Raw genomic sequence first — 25523 nt, 5'->3', positions numbered from 1 at the left:
AGCAAATGTTGGTAGGTCTTAATTACGCCCAAATGACCAGACACCCCGCCATGAGCAGAATCCAACACTGCATTTCGCAAAGAAACAGGCACAAATACCTGTACAATTGGTTCAGTCAAACCTCCCTCTGTGTTAGAAGTCCACTTCCGCAATAGTACCCCATTTTCAACGAAGTACCCATTAACGGAACTCTCTGCTACATCAAGAGATAAAGCAGCATCAAACAGCGAGTTCAGAGATGAATCCTCTTTCTGAGCAGACACCCAGACCTGATGGGGAATAGAAGGCAAAGCAAGGAGACCAGGCACTACCCTCTTAGAGGTAAACAAATCCTTCACATCACTTAGTTTTGCGTCGGCTGATTGTTTATGCATTGCACGCGTAAGTGCACAAGACACAAATACCTCTGGATACTGCTGGGAGATATCAGTGTCACCCAATGGAGCAGGACAAGTAGCAACCACAGGTGGAGGTGGAACATCACGCCATACACGGTCACCCGCCAGATTATTCCCCAAAATCACTGAAACTCCTTCCATTGGTAATGAAGGACGGACTCCCATCACCACTGATCCATTTACTAAATCAGATTGGAGAAACATGTTATGTAGGGGTACAGACAATGTTTGCAATCCAATGCCGCGAATCAGCACACTGTTTCCTGTATTGGACTCCTGAGTAAAAGGAAGGACAGTTTGCAAAATTAATGATTCTGATGCACCCGTGTCTCTGAGAATCTTAATAGGAACCGTCACAGTACTTCCAAGCAATGACACATAGCCTTCTGTAATGAAGGGAGCATACCCAACATCTCCAACATTGCAAGGTACCACTGGTTTCTCCAGACTCTGTAAAATATCAAAACAGTCAGAATTATTATCTGTCTGAACAGATGAAATAGCAAGAGCAGGCTTGGGTTCAGATTTAACACGCATCAGTTTTCCTTTAAGTGCTAAACAATCCTTTTTCCAGTGTCCCTTTAAATGACAATAAGCACACCGGTCATTTTTATCAGCGTAACTTTTAAAATTCCTCTCACTCTTATCAGACAAGGCATGACGGGCAGTTACACTCTCTGTTGGACTATCACTGAACTTAAGCCTACTTTTCTTGACTTCACATTTATGAGTGAGTGCATACTCATCAGTAAGAATAGCAACCTCTTCTGTAGATGTAACATTTAGATCAGTCAAAAAGATGGAAACATGCTCAGACAAAGTGCTTTTAAACTGTTCTAACAGGAACAACTCATGAAGATCTTCACGACTGGTTACACCTGAAGCAGCACACCAGCGATCTAACTGGATTTTTAAATCTCTCACAAATTCACAATACGTCGGTTCTGCAGGTTTTCGCATATTTCTAAATTTCTGCCGATAGGCCTCTGGTACCAGCTCATAAGCTTTCAGTACAGCCTCTTTAACCTTATGATAATTTTGACTATCACGAGCATTTAAAGAAGAATAAGCTTTTTGTGCCTTACCGGTTAACACACACTGCAACATCAAAGACTGTTCAGAATCTGGCCATTTCATAACATCTGCCAAACGTTCAAACAAACTGAACAATGTGTCTACATCAGTTTCACTAAATTTGGGTATCAGCTTAATATTATTGGCTACATCCAACCCTTTTCTGACCGAACTGGTTAGACCACTTGTACTGTCCCCCATTTTACCCTCACCAATTAACTGAAACTGCAAAGCCTCACGATTCAATTTCGCCTTTTCTATCTCTAAAAGCATTAGTTCTTTTCGTTGCTCAAAAGAGAATGTGGAAGCAATAACTGAAGATTGTGCAGCACTATCATCAAAACCAACAGGCTTATCAGGAACAAAGACCTCTAACTTAACTAGAGCAGCTTTAACAATTAGTGCAACAGACTCCTTTAACTTTTTTTCTTTGGTGGTTAAACCGATCTTATACTTAGCGGCCACCTCCAACAACTGTTCTTTCGTTAGTTGATCAAACAATCCCTCACTAGGAGACTCAAATCCATCTAAAACAGTAGCCATTATCTATTTTTCTATTCAGCAGAACTCATAATCAAGTGATTTAATTTACAAGAACCAACAAGTGATTATTCCCCCTACTCTCTCTCCTCACCCCTAAAATAACTCAACCCTAGTCTTCATGCCTCCACCAAGAGTCGAGTATTTTTAAGCACTCAAATACCGTCAAATGTATAAACTCACCGACAAACCAGTGAGACATACAATAGCGGCAGCACTCTCAACTCAGCGTCAGCACAAAAACAACAAACTAAAATAAAAAAAATCAACGCAATGCGTTCGGGGAACATCACCATTAGTGTAACAAAAGACAGAGTTAGCTGACAAATTACCTTTCAACAATATTAGCTTACCGAGTGGAGTACACATACATAACAAAATCCTGCCAGAGCTAACGTTACACTCCTATAGCCTAGAGAGAAAAAAAAGTTCTTACAAGGGAAACTCTAACAATAAATCAATACACTCACCATACAGTCTATTTCGGTTACCACTTATTTTCTCTTCAGTTGAAAACAATGAAGAAAATCCACCTTTTTAAAGACACCGAAAACCTCTCGCGCACATTTCCCAGAAACAAACTAAACATCCACTGTTCATTAGCGCTAGCATGCCAAGAAACACACAGGTGAATCAAATACCCGTCAAATTTGTGGGAAGTCGTGGCCTAATGGTTAGAGAGTCGGACTCCCAAACGAAAGGCTGTGAGTTCGAGTCCCGGGCCGGCAGGAATTGTGGGTGGGGGGAGTGCATGTACAGTTCTCTCTCCACCTTCAATACCACGACTTAGGTGCACTTGAGCAAGGCATCGAACCCCCAACTGCTCCCCGGGCGCCGCAGCATAAATGGCTGCCCACTGCTCCGGGTGTGTGCTCACAGTGTGTGTGTGTGTGTTCACTGCTCTGTGTGTGTGCATTTCGGATGGGTTAAATGCAGAGCACAAATTCTGAGTATGGGTCCCCATACTTGGCTGAATGTCACTTCACTTTCACTTTTCACTTTCAAATACGCTCCGCCTATAGACCACACAGGCGCTAGCAAAAATTTTACAAGTAATAAGTTTTTTTTCCTTGTTCTTACCAATAGAAGCTGGACCTTCCAAATTCTACCAAACATTTGAGGACGAGCCCCCAATTGTAACATTCCGGCTCAAGGAAGTAACAAAATAAAGGGATCAGAGTCCAAAAATTAAATTAAACAAAATATGTATTTTACATCTAGGGGTTATATGAAAAAGAAAAAAGGTTGTAGCTCCTGAGCACAACTGCAGGACAGGGGACAGAACTCCTTCCCACAAAGGACAGCCATCTTAAATACTGCTTTCCAAATTCAACACAGGTGTGGATCCTTATCTGGCAACCTATAGGGAAAAGAGAAAACAACAGAACAAACCCAAAACAAAACTGAGCCGTAACACAATCCTTGTGTCAAGCCACTCTTAAAAAACAGACAGCGTCAGAAGTGTCTAAAGACAAAAATCCTTTCTTTGTATTGGTCTTAAGTAATATTCTAATTTTCTGAAATACTGAAATTGGAATTTTCCTTAGTTGTCAGTTATATAAATATACAATTTTGTAATATATGATTTGAACTTTATTTGTTTTGACACTTTCCTTCAGTTTTCATTCACAGTCTTATAAAATGTGTATTGTAACTAAATATAGAAATATGTCATGAACAGTTTCAGGCCATTTTCCACTCGTTTCCACCTTGCAGCAAAGTTTGTATAATTTCTGGAACTTGCACCTACACTTTCTCATTTGTTCCCACACATTGAACAGAAAAGCTCTGTCCCTTGGAGAGGAAATAACAAAAGATTAAGAGATTCTAAGTTGGATTTTCTTTTAAATATCATAAGGTATTCTATTTTCATTTCACATTTGATATAAAAAAAGTTTGATGTTCAATAAAAATTCATTATAACTTTCAGAAATTAACCCCACCATATTTTAAGGTTAATCAAAAACATGAAATCCATGTCAGATTAAGCTTATGCTGACATGAACAACAGTAAAACATTAGCGTTTGAAGACATCACATGAAGAGAATTTGTGTGTGTGTGTGTGTGCGTGCGTGCATGCGTGTGTCTGTATGTGTCACTGTGTTGGTGTATTTCCTGTGTGAACATATGGCATGTAAGTGCCTGTTCAAAACTCCTACTGAGTCATATGACAGATCTCTCTCTATCTCTCTCTCTCTCTCTCTCTCTCTCTCTCTCTCTCTCTCTCTCTCACACACACACACACACACACACACACACACACACACACACACACACACAAACCTCACACTACAAGTCTCTAGTGGACCAGCACGTAGTAAAGGCTCCACCTACACTCACAACTCAAATGAGATTCACTCAGGGATGAGATTCAACCTTGCAAAAGTGCTGAACCAGCAAGAGGCCATGCTCGGGAAACACCACAATGTTTGGCTGCAGATGATTAGGTGTTTCATCAGAGCAAGAGCGCAACTTAAATGGAACCAATTGTTGAACTTTCAGACAAAATCTTGAAAAAATGTATATGTAATTTCTTTTATTTATATATATATATATATATATTTTTTTTTATAATATCATATTAGAGATATCAGGCTTATATTGTATGATATAAGTGAATATGAAGCTCATATTCCAGGAGTCAATTTGGTGCAGTTATTTATATTTATATGGCTCAAATGTAATATGACATTCTGATATATTGCAATGCAATATAATAATTCAGAGATGTACATACAAACTTTTCTCCAAAAGACTCATGGATCATATTTGATAAGATTTTTGTCTGCATAATCAAGTATACCTAAGCTACTTCAGTCAAATAAGTGTTCATCTTTAAATATCATTAACAATATAAAATGTATTATTACATTCACTTTAAAAAATCTGTTAATATTTCACACAAAAAAATAAAATAAATGTACTACCTTGCGTATCAGATATGGTACAGTAGGGTTTATAGAGTAAATTAAATAATTCACCCCCCAAAAAAAAATGTTATCATTTATTTATTTTCATATGACTCCTAAACCTGTATAACTTGTTTCTTCTGTGTAACAATATATTTTAAAGAATGTTCACACAGTTATTTTATATACAAAATTGTCATGTGGCTTTAGAAAGTTAGTTAGACTACTTTTCTATGCTTTTATTAAGCTTGACAGCACTTTTATTACATGGAATAGAGCAGCTAAGAAAATGTAGCAAAAATCTAATTTTGTGTTCCACCGAATAAAGAATACAGGTTAAGAATGACATGAGAGTAAGTAACAGATGACAGATTATTATTATAATCATCACGCAAGAAGTATCACTGTTCCTCTCTTCTGAATGTCACTGTACAGCATCTGATGTTCCATCAGACACTCTCTATCAGTGTTAGAGCAGCAATCGTAGTGCTTCCTGTAGATTAGGCTGTATATACAGTGCCTGTGTAATCTGATGGCTGCCTGTGAGAGCGGCCACAGCGGCGCTAAATTAAGAGTGCAGCGATGGAGCTTTTGTCTAAAAGAATAGAGCATCTTGTGTTTCTCCAGTGGAGCTTTGAAGGAAAACAATAGCGTGATTCTGAGTTGAACTACAGAAAGCATGACATGATGAGTCACATACACACTTTCACGTCACACACGTTTACAAACATGCACTTGCCACACACACATGCAATCATTCAAACACATAAAAAAGCATATAAGTATCAAATTTAAGGTAATACCTGCCTTATTTAACCATATTGGTTCCTTCAAGGTACATATTAGTACCTTTTTGTTCCACCAAAGAGACAGCTTTTGTACCTTTTTCTGAGAGTGTATTATCCATTGCTATGGATATCAAGTAATTTCAGATTCAATCCCACATTTAAATATAATTAGCACTCCCAACACTTTGCAGTGTGTTGGAAGTGTTATGAAAAATAAACAAATAAAAACAAAAAATTCAAAACTGTGAGTGGGTCATATACAGAAAGTGAGCAAAGAAAGCTACCTTTATGATCACAAAAGCTGTCAATCACTTCATGTTAGCGTGAACTTACTGAGTTCGCTTGAAAAATCACTTGTTATCAAAAAAGGTGTCTATATTGCACAACGAATGTCTTATGTAGGCCCTTGTAATTATTACAATTAATTGCAAAAGCAATGTTTGAAAATGTAAACTTACATTTCTGACAAATATGCAGCAAAAGATAGAAATAACTGTCTTATTTTTGTATTTTTGTATTAAATACTAATGGCCTAAGACTTTTTTGCACAGTAAATGCTTAAATATTAAAGAGAGAATCAAAGGTGTTTTTTTTTTTTCAAGCAAACATCATCATGCAACATCTATTTATTTAGATGGCTAATCTTGCCAATTAATCTTACCTAATTAAACTGCAAAAGAAAATGTTATTGAAATGTCACTTCTCTGATTAATCTGATCTCGTCTGGTAGGAAAAAAGTTGAAGTTAATAATGAGGAAATCTGTTTTTTTTTTTTTTTCTGTTTGCTCTGAGAAGACAGCATATGATTGAAGGCCAGAGCAGAACACATCACCTTGCCTCCAAATGCTCATCAAAATGAAGTGCTGGTGGCTGTGCTGTTTATCTCTTTCATCCAGAGCACTGGCAGCTGCAAAACACAAACATTTGGATCAACATTAGTGATGAGATGCTGAAACACACCCTCTCACTTTGTAAAAGCAGCGTGAAATGACATTCACAACCTGTTTAACTTCTGTAACATCATGTTTTCCTGAGTAAAACAGAATATTATGTAGGTTGGCACAAAAACCGGATTTGGATTTGACTGGATCATGAATGTTAGGCTGTGAAATTATTGGCTAATGTGATTTTGTTCTTCCCTCACATCCTTGTGTGCACATGAGAAGTTCCTACTTACAAATCATAACTATGTCATAATGTGTTTTAGTAGGACAAAACAGACCCAGTGGGCAAATTAATGTTTCTCTTTTTTCATTCAATGACAAACACAGAAAGCTTTTTTTAAATGCTGATGTGAGCAAATGAAGAGCAAACAATGTGTTTTAGTGTGTTTAACTGATGCTTTAAGTTTAGTCACACAAGCCTGTCGCCTCATAAAGCTTACTTTACTGCAAGCTTTGTTGCTATTGTTCATCGATGCTACACAAAATAAAATGAATCGAACAGTCAACGCTCACAATTAAAATTATTATGACCACTTCCAAATTGCTTAATGACTTAAACTCTGAAAGACAGTGCTCAAAGAAAATCCCACTGGTAATTATGCCATTGTGGTGGCGTTTTTGCCAGCAACATATTGTAAATGCGATTATTCCAACATGACTCGAAGACAGCACTGGTGACATCAACACAAAAGAAAAGTCATTTCAGAAGCAGAGAAAGTACGTTGTGATGGGAGATTATGAAAAATATGCATTGATGAATCGTGCACAATAAGTCCAGTGACATTTCAGAAAGTAAAAAGAGACTGTGTTGACTATAGTATGTGCGTTAGTGTGGATATACAGATCTATTAAACAGCTGATCAAATCTATGGCAGGCGTTAATAAGCACAGCGCAAACACACTCTGTTTTTGCACACACATACACATGCCATCAATGAGATAACAGCATCCAGCAGACGTTTGAGTAAATGTTTACAGCCACTGTATGCAGCCTGAAATCATTAGCGTGGAATGCACCAATATGACCCTAATTACCACACAGGTGTCAGGGGAACAGAGCAGCAACACAGAGTCAGAAATCATCCCTGTCCACACACACACACACACACACACACACACACACTGTTCCTCCTCAAAATTTAGCTGGAGGACAGAAGGGTACTTTGCAAGGGTAGAGTGACACTGCAAATCTCTAAGTCTGGGATATTCATATTGCAGATATACAATTACAATGTGTCTAAAGTCACTAATGTTACTTTAGTCAAAAATAAAACAAAACAGGCTAAGGTGTTGTCATCCATGTTTCTTGTTTTCTAACAGCAGATATTGCAAACTATTGTGAGCTTGGGAATCACAACATATCCCAACCATAAAAAATGGGGTGTGACATGACACAATCAACAGCCAATCGGGTTTCTCTGCAGAACGTCATGTAATTAACATCAGAATAAATTCACAAGAGCAAGTATATTGTTTGCAAAATAACTAAATTAATAAGAGCAGAAGTAAATATCTGGAACTTCTTTAAGTCTGTTTAAATATCATTTAGTAATTGCAATGTCTTCTGGTCTATATCTTTTCCTTAGAAAGGTGTGCTAGACAGTGATTAATGTAACATAAAAATACAATATATGTTCATATATTTTGCTATTGTATTGTGGAGTGACACTTTCATAAACTTTTCTATATTCTTCTGATTATATAATGGTTAATATTTCAATATCATAGCACAACAACCATGATCAGCGATAATTATAAGCCTAATTAAAAAGAATGTCACATAGATCATAACACAGTCTAGGAGGTAAGAAGTGGATTATCCTTCATTTGAAATGTTTGTCTTTTCATCCTGAAATGCGAGGCAAATGTTTGATCTCAATAACTAGGAACCACAGTGTCCACATATCCCTTCACTTGATTAGGATGTTCTCTTTTATTCTGGACGGCAAGGATAGTGACTAAAACATTGAGCGTATTTTGCAGTATTAAACACGTATTTATAACAATTTCATCAGACTCCGAAAATTCTTCAAAAAGAACACAAAGAATGGCCTTCTCAGCTGCCATAGCTGCAACTCTTGCGTCATCAGAACAGGTTGTTCAACGCAGCACCGTTTCCATTTAAAAAATGTTTTGCACCGTTTTGTCAGGGCGGAACGTAGCCCAGGATTCAGATTAAACTAAAGGCATATTGAGTCTTTTGTATAAGCACTATTTTCAGGTGATTTTCAAGAGGGAAAAAGCATTGTCATTTCAGATTTTTCTTCTAACATTTCAAAAAAAAAAAAAAAAAAAACTCAACAATATGCTTTGATTTGCCTAGATGCCAAAGTCTGCGATTAAAAATATGAAGTCAAACATTTCTAATTTTCTCAAAGTCTTTTTATACCTATAGTAGGACCACAGTTGATACATTTTTTGTAGAAAAACCCAAATTATAATTTAGAAACATGACTGAATTATGTTTCCTGGGCTAAGAAAGAAGAAAAATGTGAAAAACAGTATTGTTTTTTTTTCCAATGCTGTTTATTTTTTCCTTAAAGTTGACATGAAACGGAAGTAGCGATTGTCTTTTTTTTCTCTATTGTGTCTTTTTTTCTCTATTGTGATGTCTATCTGAGTGAAACGGCATCTGACATGAGAGGACGGGACTTGATTTCATCCTTTGGGAATTGATTGGGTCGTTGGAAGTTGGAGAGAACAAAATCAAGGCAGATCTGAATGGCAGTTTGCAGTTAGTTGTGGGGGGATTTCTCTCCACTAAATTCAACAGCGACACCCTGGCATGAAGACATTTTTACTTAATGAGAAAAACGACGACAAGGACAATCAATGGAACAAAACATACCTAACAGCGCTTACTGCCTGATTGACTGAGTGGGTCTTCCATCAGGTTAAGTCAAATTCATAAAATAATAGTTTGCAATGCCCTAAGAGTAATGTTGTGGTAATATCCTAATATCCTTTCAATTTTTAAAGGTTTTGTACTCTCCCATGGCTTGTGTCAGCATCGATCACGTTGATTTCTATAAAGCTTCAGTTTTCCCCCTTTCATTCATCCCAGCATTTACCCCCGACATCACTAGCTTCGCCCTTGCACAGTGCACAGATAAATTATTTATAATAAACACTATAGTATTACATTAAAAAATAAAAAATTTCCATTTTGATTTCATGGTTACTTTGACGTAAAAGTGTTGCTTATAATGAATGCCACTATTTTTTATCGTTTTAATTCCTGTTCTGTTCTGAATAGCAATATATATATATATAGATTTTTTTTTTCTCAACAATGCAATTTTGTGCTGGAGTGACTTATTGTCAGGTGAAAAAAAAAGTATGGTAATGTAGTTTTCTTTAAAAGATTCTATCCTACAACCTTAAACCTCTGGCAAATCCAGTGAATAGTTCTTGGAAGCGTTCATTGTAGCAGTCTGGGAACTTGTAAACATGACTTATGGTGCAGATCTGTAACCCGTCTCCTGGCAATTGATTGGAGTTGGCAAATCTAGCCATTTTTGTATGCAGTACACATCGGACATTCTGTGAACGGTCCAAGATTATTGTTCAACAGCTGCAGTGCCAGAAGACCCATTACTGAATGGTTAATACAGATCACACACACAGAGCCCCTCATGATGAGATGCTGAAATTAAGCTGATTAGTGTTTGCACTGGCCCTACAGCACCGGCCTCCATTGGCCCTCAGGAACCTCGGCCACATCTCTCTCCCGCTTCTGCCTGCAGTTCGATAAGACAGAGCGAAAATGAGCTTATCAGAAATAATGGATTGTCTCAAACAAAGTCAACATGGAGAGCGATAGGACGGGGTGTTCAGAGAGAGAGAAAGAGGGCATAGAGAACCATACAGCTTGCGAATATTGGTTTTCCTCGCCTTGGCAAGGAGAAACTGATGAGATGCAAGAGGACAGACACACATGCACGTAATCAATGCAGCGAGTGTGCTACGACCTGTGTGAGAGAAATATTAGCCGAGCAGGTTCAGCCTGCAGGCGCCCGTATGCACCCATTAGAGTCCAACCAGAAGGAAATATGGGTGTGACACGTCAGGACACACACTAAACAGAGTGTAAAAAAAAATCAAACATCCCCTCGCACGCTGCTGCAGTGAACCTCGGCAGATGGCTGCAAACATTCAGTGGTATAGAACGAGCATGCTCCGCGCTATGGCAGTCGTCCACGTCTGGACCGAAACACAGCACGATGGCGTTCTCTGGGCAGGGCTGTGTAATGAATAATTAAAAAGCAGAGTTTGGCACCTTGTGGGAGAGAGAGGAAGGTTGGGACGTTCTTTATACGACCATGTGTGTACCAGAGGCAATGGACACCAGTAGGTCAACCCTCATATTATACAGTATACCAGCCAGAGACAGATGGGAAAGAGAGAGAGGTAAATGAGTTACTGTAGTGGCAGATGGTTTGTACACACTTTTTATCAAAAATAAATAAATAAATATATATATATATATATATATATATAATTTGACAACCCTTAACTGCACTGAGCAATTACAACCCTTTGATATAATTAAGGATGATAACAATTTTGTAGTGAAAGCCCCAGATCAAGGCTAAGGCTCAGTCAATGGTCCAGCTTGTCCATTTTAATGGAGTAAAATTGAGAAAATCATTCTTGTAATTTAGTGCAGCTTTTATTTTAAACACTCCCTCGCATAAAGCTCATTTAAAGCTCATTTGTAATTTGTTAGCAAAACAAAATATATTATATTCTTTGTGTATTTTCAATTATGAATAATTAGCCTATATAAAGGTTAAATAAAATTAGAATTCAGAAACTAGCCATGGTAAATTGTATATGACATCCTTTAGGAAATACAAATTAAAGGTTAGATCTTGTTCAAGTCAACATGCAATGTTGGATATTCATTATGAAAAATATGTAGAGATTCGTGATGTCTGCTCAAAATGTGTTAGAGGGCGAACAAGTTAAAAGTGTTGATTTTAGTATCCTAGATACTTCTCCTAGAAAGCAGAAAGTAAAATTAGAGCATGTTTAGACATTTGCTTAAATCCAGTTTTCAGATTTTTTTACTGAAAAGTAGCAAATTAAATTCCCAAACTCTAAATTGCCAAAAGATTTGGGAAGAACTGATTTACCAAGACACCAGTATTTGCAATAATCAAAAGTCAGAGTACTCAAAATAAGCTTCTTCTTCTTTATTCTTTTTTTTTTTTTACTCTCTCTCGTCACATTCTTCAAATACCAAATTTTATGCTCTGTACTCTTACTATGTAGGATTTATTAAGGATCAAATATAATTTTTGGAGGAACATCTAAGACATGATATTTAGCATGGTTCACCCATCATCAAACATGTATTACTTCCTTTCTTGTTTGTTACTTTTTCAATTTTAAAGAATGTTTGAAGAAAAAAGCCATACCGGTTTGGAACAATGTGATGGAGATTAAATGGTATTTTGGAAATCAGTTTTCATTTTTGGGTGAGCAATCATTTTAAGTAGCATATACCTTTTAAAGCATGAAAACTCAATTAATTATCTTTAGCCATGAAAGAAAAAAATAAAATTTTCCTCTTGGAATGACAATTTACTGCTGAATGAGTTACAAATTTATAATCCTTTACTGTGAGAAGTAGTTGTAGCCCTGAGGAATTATACTCTTTTCATTTAGCAAAATCTTTGTTTTTCCTTTAATTTACTGCTCTCGAAAAGGACAAAGCATGTGGTTGATGATATGGTGTATGGTTGATGTACAGTTAGGCCTATATCACAATTCTAGCATTTAAAAAAGAAAAACAAACAAGCCAAAAAGGTCAAAGATAATGTGTATGGATTTATTTGGCTTGAGATATTCCCCAGCTGTGGTAAATCTCCATTTTGGCACATTACTGAGAGTCAAGTCTTTATGTTTAAGTCAAATGGAAATATCAAAGCTGACGCTCCTAACCAGAGAATTATATTCAGGTCAAAGACAAGCAAACGCTGGGTCGGTTTCCCGCCCACTCTCTTGTTGTTTCCAAACCCGGGCCTCCTCATTGTGCTTGAGCGGCATTTGATGCATATTAAAATACAAAACTCATGTATGGGAAGGGGTTATTGGGGCGGTCAGAGAAACTTTCGGAAGTTGTAAAGCTCCTTCAGAACCTTCACAAAACAACGTTTTTCCCCTCTAAATTCGGCACCCAGGGCTCTTCTTTCTGCATGTGACCCCGAGGCTGATCCCAGAGCAGAGCTGAAAGAACGCATTGAGTGGGTGAGGGGCCCTGAGCGGCCATCTCAGGATCAGTCTGACAAGGTCAGGAGCAAAACTGCCCCCTCTCTTCGCCACGCTAGACGTAGCACTAAACAAGTTACACAAAAGCTGGGACAGACAATACTGAACCACTCCTACGGACTTCCTAAATTATGTCTCAGTTGTGTGTAGGATAGAAAGGGACGTTGCCTTCAATAAGAAGTTTGTTCATTATGTTGTTTTGAGTAAGCCAACATACTGATGTTGTATTTAAACTTAAAATGATTATTATTCTTGTGAAATTTACATTTCTGACTCTAACTTCTAGAATGTAAAGCTATACAACAACCAAACTTATGTCAGACCTTCAGACTGTTCAACTCAGGTTGCTATATTTTCTTACTGATCAGACTTAAGTTTTCATGAAATGGACAATCAAAACTCCCAAAAATCCCATAGAGTTGCACTGGCGGACAGTTTAAAAAAACTAGAACTGTAATCTGCTTTAAGGCTGGGATCCCTAAACAACTTTTAAACCTTTTAAACACTTTTAAACTTTTAAAACACTAAGCATCATACATTTGCGACTTTGTAAATGGTGTTTGATATTGTCCAACTGGATGGAATCTGAAGCTTGAAAGTCTAAATCTATGCCCATTATATGCTGCAGACAGACTGACTTTCAACAAATAACATCAATTCAGCCAGACTGAAAATCTGCACAAAAGTCATGCAGTGTATTCAAACCTTTAAGCACCGTCAAATGAAATAAAAATTGATGTTTTGTGGCTTTTAGTCCATTAATGCTATCTTTGAGGCCAATCTATATGCTAGCCTATATATGGCTGCATTTAAAACTTTATTTTCAGGGAAAATCTGACTAAAATATAAATGATTCATCTTGTCTGCAGAAGAGTATGCATTTCCCCCCCAATATAATAGTCTTTAAAATGGAAAAATCATTTTCTCATAAGTTATAAATACCACCCGCTTCTGACAAGCAGTAGTATATAGCAAATAATGATTCATGGCTTTGAAGTAAACTAAAGGCTGATTCATGGAGTCTTTAAAATTGCCTTGTCATTTGCAACATATACAAAAAGGTATCTTGGTTACTTTTAAATAGAATATTCTTAGCCAGAAACTTCTACAGCCTAAACTGTGCAGCCGAATGCTAATAACTAAACTTGTGTAACACGCTGAGATTCACGTTTGTTCATTCATTTGCAGGTACTCTGAGTGCGTTTGCCTGCAGTTTTGGTGAGTACTGATTCATAGATCTTTTTTTTCTGTGTCGCTTCATAAGTGCCACAATATGCCGCTAATGTGTCATCAAATGCGCTAAGCGTTCCAATCACTTCAAATCTCGACAGGAGCCCACACAGTTTCTCCCTGTAGTGCTGGCCTGCTTTCAGAGCCAAACCATCCTCATTCAAGTCCGCTCCCACTTCCTCTCTCTCCCCATGAACAGCAGAAATCCCTTTTTGTCTTTCGCTCAAAGTGGACTCTAATCCGTTTATTAGCCTGAAAGCTACTGGGACGTGAAGACAAACCACACGATTCCTCTGCCCTGCTCCTCTCTGCGCAACCCCACCCACCCCACCCCCCCACCCCCCCTCGGGAAGAGAGCCTCGCCTCATACTAACAGCTAGCATGATTTATACTTCTGTCTGCTCCTGCTATCTCCCCTAACACCCTGTAATGTGTCCCTCTTGCTGCGCCGCCCTGACCATGCTAAAGGGCTAAACGACTGACAGTGAAACAGCACTGCTGGGTCAGACGAGCCAAAACCCGTCATGTCCTCTACTCTTCTAATTAACAACCAGTGCTCTCAATTACCAACACACACATACACACTCCTTCTACTGCCAGTGGCTCAAACACACATTCTTTCACATTATCTGCTGCAGAGGCATAGCAACAATGACTTTAAAGACACTGTGAAACCATTAACTGTTGATTTCCTATTGAAAGTGATTTTGTTTTTCCAAACCGGTTAGGCCAAACCCCACTGAACCACCCACTCCAAAGATTTCATTGGTTGTGTCAAGCACAGTCCGGATCACCTACAAAATGCTAAGATAAACTCTAACGATAACTATTGCTGACAAGCTGAGTGATGAGACTGAGTGAGTTGATCAATAAAATTGTCTTTAAGGGGCTTGAGATTAACTAGAAAAAAAATTAAAATAAATAATGTGTTGCAGTTATAAACATGATTGGCTATTTGTTAGCCGGTAGCAGGGACATTCTCCTAAAGGGAGTTCACTAAGAAGTAATTGTGCTGGTTTATTTGCATGTGCTATCATTATTTTTAACACGTGGTTTGCAATAGGAATCAGATATTTAATATTCCCATTTAGACAGGTCATTTGATTTGTGTAAATACATAATATGCAAATGTAAGTTATGCAAAGCGACACTATACTTATTTAAACAGAGGTGAAAATAAATTTGATAAATTTGATTTCTGAATGGTCATTTTTACATATTTCTGTTGGCAGACCTGGAAGCAAGAATCACACGTGTTCCCTCAACAAGAACACAATAGGATTTTCCATTGGCTTTTGGATTATTGCAGAAAATAAGTTTTAACAAGTATCAACATTTTTTTATGAAGTCTGAAGCCTAAATCTAAACATAGGTTATAAATGAATTACACCATGGCTGTAGTGTTTCAGTGTTACCATTATTAAGTCATTTTATTTATTTTTTTTCTATTTTTATTATTATTATTATTATTATTATTATTAATGTTTCCAAAAAAATAATTGACTTTTAATAGTTTGTAGGAGTGCAGTTATTAACACAATGAGACATTGAAGAATGGACTAGTGAGTAGGTGTGATGATGTTTAATGTCCCCAACAATGTATTCCAATTTAGCCATTGGTTACCAACTGTCTTTTTCAAGATAAGTAAAAGTTTAAAAAAAAACTAAATAAAATCACAAGGGGTTATAAAACATACATATAAAAATACATCCTGAGCTTGTGTTATCCATAGACCATGTTTTAGGCCTTTAACCAAAAACCCATAAAAAAAAAATAATAATAATAAAAACATTGACTTTGAGACTTTAAGTGTTAAATGCTAACTTGTTTCTGGGTTTTGGTCTACAAAAAACAAAAATGTCATCCCTGCAGCACACTGCATGTTGATATATATATATATTACGTTTAAGTATGGAGCTGTACTTGTGTTCATATTGCCTACAAAATAACCACCCAGGGCATTTCCAAGATGGCCTCCATATGCTGATGTGTCTTAAAGCAACACTGACTGAACAAGCACATTAGCAGCCACTGCCTTTTAGAAAACCGCTTAGCACAGAACATTTGGCCTGAAAATTGTAATGTCACCCAATTAATATTCATGAGCCAAGCTCATACAATTTATAATGAGACCTCTCTCCATTTTTCACATTGTTTCTAGCCAAGATCTGCAACCACTTTCTCTCTCTCTCTCTCTCTCTCTCTCTCTCTCTCTCTCTCTCTTTCTCTATAACTGCTCCAGGGTGAACATTCTGAGATATGTGAGCCAAAATAATACAGCATTCACTGTAAATATTTACTATTATATATTTGACAGTCTGGCCATTGTCCCCCAGCCCAACATTAATCATCATTCATCTATCAAATTGAATCATGACTGAATGATCAATATATACTGACACAGGTGCCAGATCTTATTTACCACAGAAAGAGAGAGAGAGAGAGAGAGAAGGAGAAATAAAGGACCTTCTTTGTTCAGACAGAAGCACAATATGTCTCTGCTGTAATGTTTATTCTGATAGGAGTGACCAGATAGGGATTCTTCATCAAAGAAAACCATTGTTCATGCAGAAAAAAATGAAAAGATCTTTTCACTTTCCTTTGATATCCATTAAAAATAAATAAATAAAACTAAAAAACAACTATACAAGAAGGTGCATTTTTTTCACACTCCAAAACAAAAGAAAAAAATGCATAAAAAAAAATAATAATAATAAAAATTCAGGAGAATTAATGTTTTGTTTTTTGTTAAATAAAATGTTCACATTTCCTCTCAAATTCACATTACTGTTGGTACAATAATAATAATAATAATTAATGCTTAATTTAAATCAGTTATTATTATTATTATTATTATTATTATTGTTTACATAAAATAAGCATGAATTATTATTATGATTATTAATAAATAATAATCATAATAATAATTACAGTTATTGATAGTTTTGGGGAAAATGTTCTTTATGATCCTATAACAGGCCTTTTTTCTAATATACAGTATATACAAATATTTTGTTTTATATTTTACATCGTTTAAACTTTATTTCTGAGATTTACCTGTATACGCAAGTGCATCTCCCTACAAGACCTGATACCTGATCTGAGGTGATATAAGTACTGTCAAAGTACATTAACCACATTACCTGCACACACACTCTGAATCACATACAATAATAACAGCTTTGAATAACTGCACTTAGGGAAGTGAAAGAATGGCTAAATCTCATGGCTAAAGTTCAGTGAAGCTTCGGCGTAATAAAAGGTTTAGGACAAGCATTTCTTAAAGTAACCAAGTAACACGTCTGTCTCCAGGAAAACAATTAGAGTTTTCTTAGGACTTAACAAGCGTGGATTAAGTCTTAAACAGATCAGGCAGCTGTCCTGCATCCAGAAGACCTTTATGATGGGTTTGAGTCCTGAAGTCATGAGGGGCTTTATTAAGGCAGAATTGGTTGCTGTTGTCAAATTGTGTCAAGTGCAATTCTTTTGACTATTACATGTGACTATATTGAAAGTCTTTTAAAACCATTCATAGCTTTTTGTGCGGAACAAAGTGACATTTAAGGTGTAACATTTTTGCTGCAGTTCTGAAATATCATTCATTTCAAATATAGAGCACCAAGTTTGCCCCGTTACATTTGACATCATTGACGTCAAACCTAGTGCACCTATGTGAACCAAGAACTACAGCAAAGGGAACAGTTTCAGGTGAATAAGAGAGTGCTTTATGTGCATAACATAATGAAAATTATTATTATTATTAGGGGACAATGCATCATTACTCATCTCCATAACTAGTCCCTGTGTCACCTTGTTGAATTGAATTAGCAGAACAATTAAGCTGCTACCATCATAACTTATCGATTACCAAAGACCATGATCACAAATGGAAAACTAAAAAGTCCAGTGCATACAAGCAACACACACACATCCGCAAATAAAACTGGTTATTAAACTTAACATTATATAAGGGATGTTATATAAGGACAACAGACTACTAAAAATACTGAAAATACTCTTTCAGCCTGACCTCGTGTTTAGGGCAGAGGAAATTCAGAAGATAAAAGGTAGGCTAAAAAATTTAAACATTTATGCAACTGCTTGGTGTGCGTAAATCCATGAACTCTTCAACTGTTGCCATAAAGTAGGGCATTAGCTCCCTTTCGCTGACTTGGAGAGGATCGAAACATCATTGCATATTTTTTAACCAACAATGCCTCCACTTTGGGTCAAGGCTTCATAAGTAAAGCCAAGCGGGAAAATAATGGTGTATGAAAACATACTGCAGCTCTGTCAGTGTGTGTGTGTGTGTGTGTGTGTGTGTGTGTGTGTGTGTGTGTGTGTGTGTGTGTGATTATGACCTTTCTCTGTTTGCAGGATAATTCCCCTTTTTGGCCCTGTGCTCTGCCAGGCCCCGTTATTCCAAACAAACAGAGCAGGCGCTCTGGAGGGCTTTAGCTAATGTAGAAACACTATCCTTTAGCTCTCAGACCGCATGTTAATGCTTGCATCTGCAGTGGCGGCCACTCGATGGGCTCAGCCACGCAATCAAACTGGCCCAGTAGAGCCACAGCTCTCTCCTTATTAGCAGGCCTGACAACACACCATGGACGGAGCAGAGGGGATTAGACTGCACCCCAGAGAGGAAAGACAGAAGCTCTCAATCCGGCCCGCCCGTACATGTGTATAGAACAGCTCTCAGGGTGTTTTAAAGAAGGATAAGAGCAGTGCCAGACTGGCTGTGACTCAAACTCAGCCTGAGGGATAAAAAGAGTGTGATGTGGAGGTGTCAGTGTGTGACAGAGACGCCCTTACAGGAATCTTTCGGGTTCAAGATCTAGTGACAACATTTACGGTAATGGCACTTGCCACAAAAACTCGCTCATTATAGTTGTTCTTTTTTTTTTTTTTTTTTTTTTCAGTGAACTGAAAATGTATGACATTTAGGCATTGTTTTTTTTTCATTATATAGTAAATCTTTCATGACCCCTTAAATATTTTATAATTATATTATATAATTATATAACAGCATATTAAAAGTTCCCATAATTCGGAAATGAAGAAATCAAACTCCATTCCAAGATTATTGAACAATCAGATTATTTTTAACGAACTTGTTGAATCACTTTTCACATTACACTGATGATTAATTAGCAAATTGGAAATCTAAATGAACAACTCACTGATTCAATGATCTGGTCAGAAAGAGTCTCCAGTCAACAATTCGTATAATGTTCATTTCCGTTCAAAATATAAAAAGCACCAAAAGATCCTCGGAGCTACTCATGCCAAAAGAAGTTATTAACTTCAGTATTTGGTATTGATTACTGTATGGAAATCACTGTCTGTTGTCTGTGAAGTAAATCTTCTGTGAAAGCCCAAGTAAAAAAAAAAGATTCAAATTGGGGAGGGGGTGGGGTGTTTCTTGGTTAAAACGACTCAAAATAATGGAGTAGTAATGCTGTTGGTGTTGCAAAATGGTACAATTACTGTGGAAGCTGTTTCTATATTGTGTATTTTAAAATGGCTAAACTGGATATATATATATTAACAATATAACAATATTAACATCCAGGACCAGGATTATTAATTTTATAAGAAACTTTAAAATGTGCACTGTTTTCAAATCCATACATGTATGTAACACGATACCATTTCTTTCTGAACTTGTCTGGATATAACAACAAAGTTATATCCAATATTTCAATTCATGTCACGTCCATGTAAAGGCATCAAAAGCCAGTAATTTTCAACATGACACACAAAGATAAAAGAACATAAGAGAGATCTTGCACTGAAAAATCACAAAAAAAGGATATTTTAGACAAATTTTTGTATGAAAGAATTTAAGGCTGCACATTTCTGCTTTTAAACCACTTAACGAGCTGGACCCATTTACTTGCATTACTGCAACAGTGATTTTTTTTTTTTATGTATCATTTTCTGTGGTAATCAAAATTATGGCATAATGCTGTCGATAGAGCTTAACTTGTATTGAATCTGGAACATTACTTTGAAGTCTGGCTTATGTCCAGTGTGTTGATCCTGGACATAGAGCTGAAGGTCACAGTTTTGATAGCAGTGTGGGAGCACTCCTCCGTTACGATAACAGATAACCCATGATTTACCTCAAGGAGCTGACAGCTTTAGCCTGAGAGACGATGGATACATGTACAGACCCGTCTTCAGGAGGCGTTTGGCAGGATGAGAGGGTGGAGTATCTGTCTTTGCTGACTCCATCTGTTCAGTGTTAAGGCTGACACAGCCATATGTAGGCAGACTGAACCAGATCAAGACTTTACATGGCAAAAACAGCTTCATCACGCCTTGTGTCAGTGTGTAAATGCATGAGTCACTCTTCCTCTAGATGTGGAATTGAGGTAAAACGCAGGGAACTTCCCAAAAAACTGACCGACACTTTCAATCCTTTAATAACATGAGAGATGCTGCTTTGCCCCAGGAAGATATGCTGCCCTAAATCTCTTTCTTTTTTGTTAAAGTGTTCTTTTTGAGTCTCTGCACATGGCTCCTTCATTTCTGGAGCCAGATTGGATCTACTCCATCTGAACAGGTGATCAATATTAGGTACTGTAGTGGGGGAGAGAGAGAGAGAGAGAGAGCAAGCTCTCAAAATATCACAGCAGCTCCAGGGAATATGCTGTATGAACTTTACCAAAGACAAACAAAGCCAAGAGAAAAGGTTCATTTTAGGTTTTATTGACATTAAACTCTTGACAATCAGCAACAGTTAAGAGTCGGACCACTAAGGATCATGATAGGTCCCAATCACAGACGGATGATTCAGAACCAGACAAATTACTGTACTCTTGTATCATTATTGGGTCATTCACCACATGATTACCCAAGAAAGTACTGTAAAAGTCAGTATACCGTAAGCCACTTTGGAAAAGATATCATTTGATAAGTGACTAATACCTGTATCAGCCTTTTTACAGTCAGACGATGATACAGCATGTGTCAAACATCCTGTAGCTTTTGCCTAAAACTACTCTTCATATGCTTTGTTCCAAAACCAAGTGAGCCAATTTCTAATGCAACATCATAAAATGTAACCTCTTAAGTGATTGTCATTGATTTGGGCAACATTTCAGCAAGCCACTCACAGTCACAACTCGCAATTTATTCCAGCAGGGTTTTATGTTAGCATGTCGCTAAGCTAATACTCTGGCAAGCATAGAAACATAGAACACACACATATTTGATAAAATCGTTCATTTTTTCATTACATTGAAACTTTTGAACGTTCAAGTTCAGTTCATAAGAAGTTCATAACTTTTGTCACTTACAATGCCAATAAATATCCAGCTGTAAGGTAGGATTACCTAAGGCCCGGTTTACACCTGCCTTTTGTCAATCTGATCATAAGTGGACAATGTTTCAACCACTTTCAGAGGCGGCTGAAAGCACATTGCGATAGAATAGCAACAAAAGATGTGCTACACACTGACCTGATATGTGAACGTTATGGGATGTGCTTAGAGAAAGCATACCAAAACAATTGATTCCAACTATACTATTTTGTTCCAAAATACAGAGTACCATTTGTATAGTTTCCCTTTCTCACTCATAAACAGCATATTGGCTTAATTTATTCAGTAATATTCATACGGCCTAAGTGATATCAGTAGAAAAGGAAAGTCACTTCAACATTTTATTTCCAATAAAGATAAAAAAAAACGTTCTAATGTTTTGAACAGATTGTCTAGGAAAGCAACTCAACACGTTTTGAAACAGATATATTGGTGTAATGGGTTTAAATTCCCATTTCTCCCTTTTTAAGCACTAGGGCGTATAAGTGATACTGTGGTTTAACATAAGGAACATAAATTTCAGGTCTTTTGATGCATGAATGTTTGAACTTGCATCTAGTCCTGGAGCCGTTACAGGTTAAACCAGCAGACAGCTGTTTCTAGCTGCAGGTCTATTCACCTAGCAACCAGATGTCCCTGGCAAAGACAAGACCTTTACGTGTTACATTCTGACCTCTTACAAAACAAAACATATTAAACCTTCACCTCCTACACACACAGAGAAGAATGACAGTTCTGCTGCTAAGAGGAGGAAACGTTATAGTGAACAAATATGGTTGCGTGAATGCTACTGGGGCACATTCCCATACAGAGCCATGCGAGTGCCAGCAGGCCAATGTTCAGAGACGGGCAAGGAGGGGGGGCTGGGATCTTTGCAAACAGTCCATAAAAAGACCCTGCCACCCTCCCGTTCATATGCTAATGAGAGCCACTTTGTGTGCGGGTTAAAAAACTCTCAGGGGTCTGAACAACGTCGATTTAAACCCACAATAGAGCCTCAATTCTCTCGAGAAAAACCCACAATCTTCTCTTTCTGTCTCTCTTGCACTGATAAAGAGATCAGTATGGATGTGTGGGTGTCAGGGTGCATTAGGCACTGACAGAGTGTGATGTACAGAGATCATAATTCACTCACACACACATTTCCTGAAAGTGGTATTGATCAGCTGTCCTGAAAAGCTGGGCCCCCTTTTTGACATTTTCTGTGTAGGTTTCTGGTAAAATGTGGTCAACTGGAGCTGCATGTACTGCACTCTTATTGGTACATGAATAAATAATCAAATGAACCAAACGGTTTAATTAACAAACAGATTTAATGTTGTGGAGCCCAAAATATGATGATATATTTACATTGTATGATAAAAATATAATGCATGATTATTTAAGGACTTTAACCAAAATGTATAAGGTCTAATTAGCTTTTATTTTGTCACATGTACTGAAGCCAAAGCAAATTATTACAATTATATCTAAAAAAAAAAAAAATATATATATATATATATGTATATATATATATGAACATTATTTTAAGTCCAACATTTTTTCAGCTCAAAATAATTTGTATTGCCTTTTACAATAATATTATTTAAAATCAGTTTTAGCAAGAACACTGCCCTACAATCCCAAGTGAGCAAAATAAAGGTGACAATATGTCAAAGGGATACTCCACCCCAAAATGAAAATTTTGTCATTAATCACTTACCACCATGTCTTTCAAACACCTAAAAGCTTTATTCATCTTCTGAACAAAATGTAGGACATTTTGGATGAAAACTGGGAGGCTTGTGAATGTCCCATTAACTGCCATGTAAATTACACTGTCAAAGTCCAGAAAAGTATGAAAGACATCATCAGAATAGTCCAAATGCGATAACTGGTTCAACCATAACGTTATGAAATGATGCAAATACTTTTTGTATGCAAAGAAATCAAAAATAACAACAACAATTTGTCTACTCTGTGTCTCTCCGCATTACCGTAGTGCCATTTTGGAGAATATGAGCTGATCTCAAGCAGCGCACATTCTTCTCCCTTATGAAACAAAAATATATTGCAGTATACTGGAAAATATCATGTAATATATTAGGCATATATTCTTATATATATGTATTGTTTCCAATATATTGCAATATATTGAAAGCGGCAATCATTTGTATATTTTGCAATATATTATGTATCATCAATATATTATTAAATGTATTCAAATATATAATATATTAGAAAATAAAAAGGGAAAATAATATATTACAATATGTCACAATATATTTTAAGAAATATATTGGTAAATATATTTTCCTTTCGTAAGGGCTGTGTTAGCCAATGCACAATGATACGTTTGATACAATGATACGCTACATGTATTTACGAATATGCCATGTTGGAGAATATCCGCTGAACACAAGCAGCATACGCTCTTCTGTGTCAGCCACGCTGCACGGATGTGCTGTTTTTGCTCAAATCAAAGCGTAAATACATGTAGCGTATCATTGTATCAAACGTATCATTGTGCATTGGCTCCTAAGGTTATGTTTTTACAGGAAACACATTCAGATAATGAAAATGAAATTGAATTGTATAGATGGTGGGAAGGTGAATGTATTCTGAGTCATGGAACAAATTTAAGCGCAGGAGTAGCGATTATCTTTTCCAAACATTTGGATCTAAAGATCCTATCCACTACTGAATTAGAAAAAGGTAGAGTTTTAATAGCAATAGTAGAAATTAAAGAATTAAAATTAATTTTCATTAATGTATATGCTCCAAATTTAGGTTCACAAAGACTATAATTATTTGAAAAGTTAAGCAGTGCAATAAGAAAATATGATGATGGAAAAATGTGTGTAATAATGGGAGGAGATTAGAATTGTACTACTGATTTTGTTTTGGATAGGAATGGGCAAGAACCTCACTGACAGTCTAGTAATCTGCTCCTCATGATAACACAAGAACTAGAACTGAATGATGTGTGGAGAAATAAGAATCAGTTAACAAAACAATACACATGGGTTAAAATTTTGGATTCTATTGTGAAGGGAGCAAGACTGGATAGAATATATGTAAGTAAATCAGACAGTAATAGAGTCATGAATGTTGGTATATCTCCTTGTGGGATTTCTGACCATTATATAGTGACTATTGATTTTAATACTAAAAGCTTGCCACATTCAAAATCTTATTGGCATTTTAATGTCAAACTGGTACAGGATAAGTTATTTTGTGAAAATTTTAAATGGTTTTGGGAGAGTTGGAAAGTAGAAAAAGATAATTTTGAAAATGTTATTCAATGGTGGGAGGTAGGAAAAGTCCAAATTAAGATTTTTTCTCAGCAGTTTTCTTATAATAATACTATGATTGTAAAGAGAAATATTGAGAGTTTGGAGAAAGATATTGTAAAATGTACTTGATTTGAATGTTTCGGGCATGACTACAGATTTAAATATAAAGAGATTGGAGTTGAAAACACTGTTAGAGGAAAGAGCAAAAGGTGCCTTAATCAGAGCAAGGATCTCCTCAATTAAAGAAATGGATGCCCCTACAAAGTTCTTTTTTAACTTGAAACGTAAAGTAGTAAAGAGAAAAAATATGTTTTACCTTCGGAAGGACAATGGCACATTAACATCATATCCTATCGAAATGAGGAAAATTGCAGTGGACTTTTATGCTGAACTTTTCGGGCACAAAGACTGTGATCTTGAGAGTATGGATCAGTTATTAAAAGGACTGCCTATCTTAAAACCTGAGGACAGAAAAACTCTGGATAAATTGATTTCATATGAGGAATTTTCAGAGGCCGTAAAGCAGCTGCCCACAGGACGGTCACCGGGAGTAGATGGTCTGCCTGCTGAATTTTATAAGTCATTTTGGGACATTTTAGGAGAGGACTTTTTCAATGTAATTTGTGAATGTTTTGAAAAAGGTATTTTACCCAGCAGTTGTCAAAGAGCAGTACTATCACTTCTGCCTAAGACTGGTGATTTAGGGTTGTTGAAAAACTGGCGCCCTGTCTCTTTAATGTGCCAAGACTACAAGAT

The 25523-nt window shown here is 36.7% G+C and overlaps 1 protein-coding gene across 2 annotated transcripts in view; it reads left to right on the top strand.

Annotated features, from left to right (window-relative positions):
• The window catches only part of sema6dl (sema domain, transmembrane domain (TM), and cytoplasmic domain, (semaphorin) 6D, like), a 120111-nt gene that overhangs the window by 58890 nt on the left and 35698 nt on the right, over window positions 1-25523 (top strand). For both annotated transcript variants that reach the window (XM_059506150.1, XM_059506151.1), the window contains exon 3: window positions 14119-14148. The gene's annotated coding sequence lies outside the window, so the exon portion shown is untranslated. The remainder of the gene's footprint in view (window positions 1-14118; window positions 14149-25523) is intronic.

Source organism: Carassius carassius, chromosome 23 (assembly GCF_963082965.1).
Source record: "Carassius carassius chromosome 23, fCarCar2.1, whole genome shotgun sequence".
NCBI lineage: Eukaryota > Metazoa > Chordata > Actinopteri > Cypriniformes > Cyprinidae > Carassius > Carassius carassius.
The sequence above is the reverse complement of the archived record's forward strand: the minus strand, read 5'-3'. Positions and strand labels throughout refer to the sequence as shown.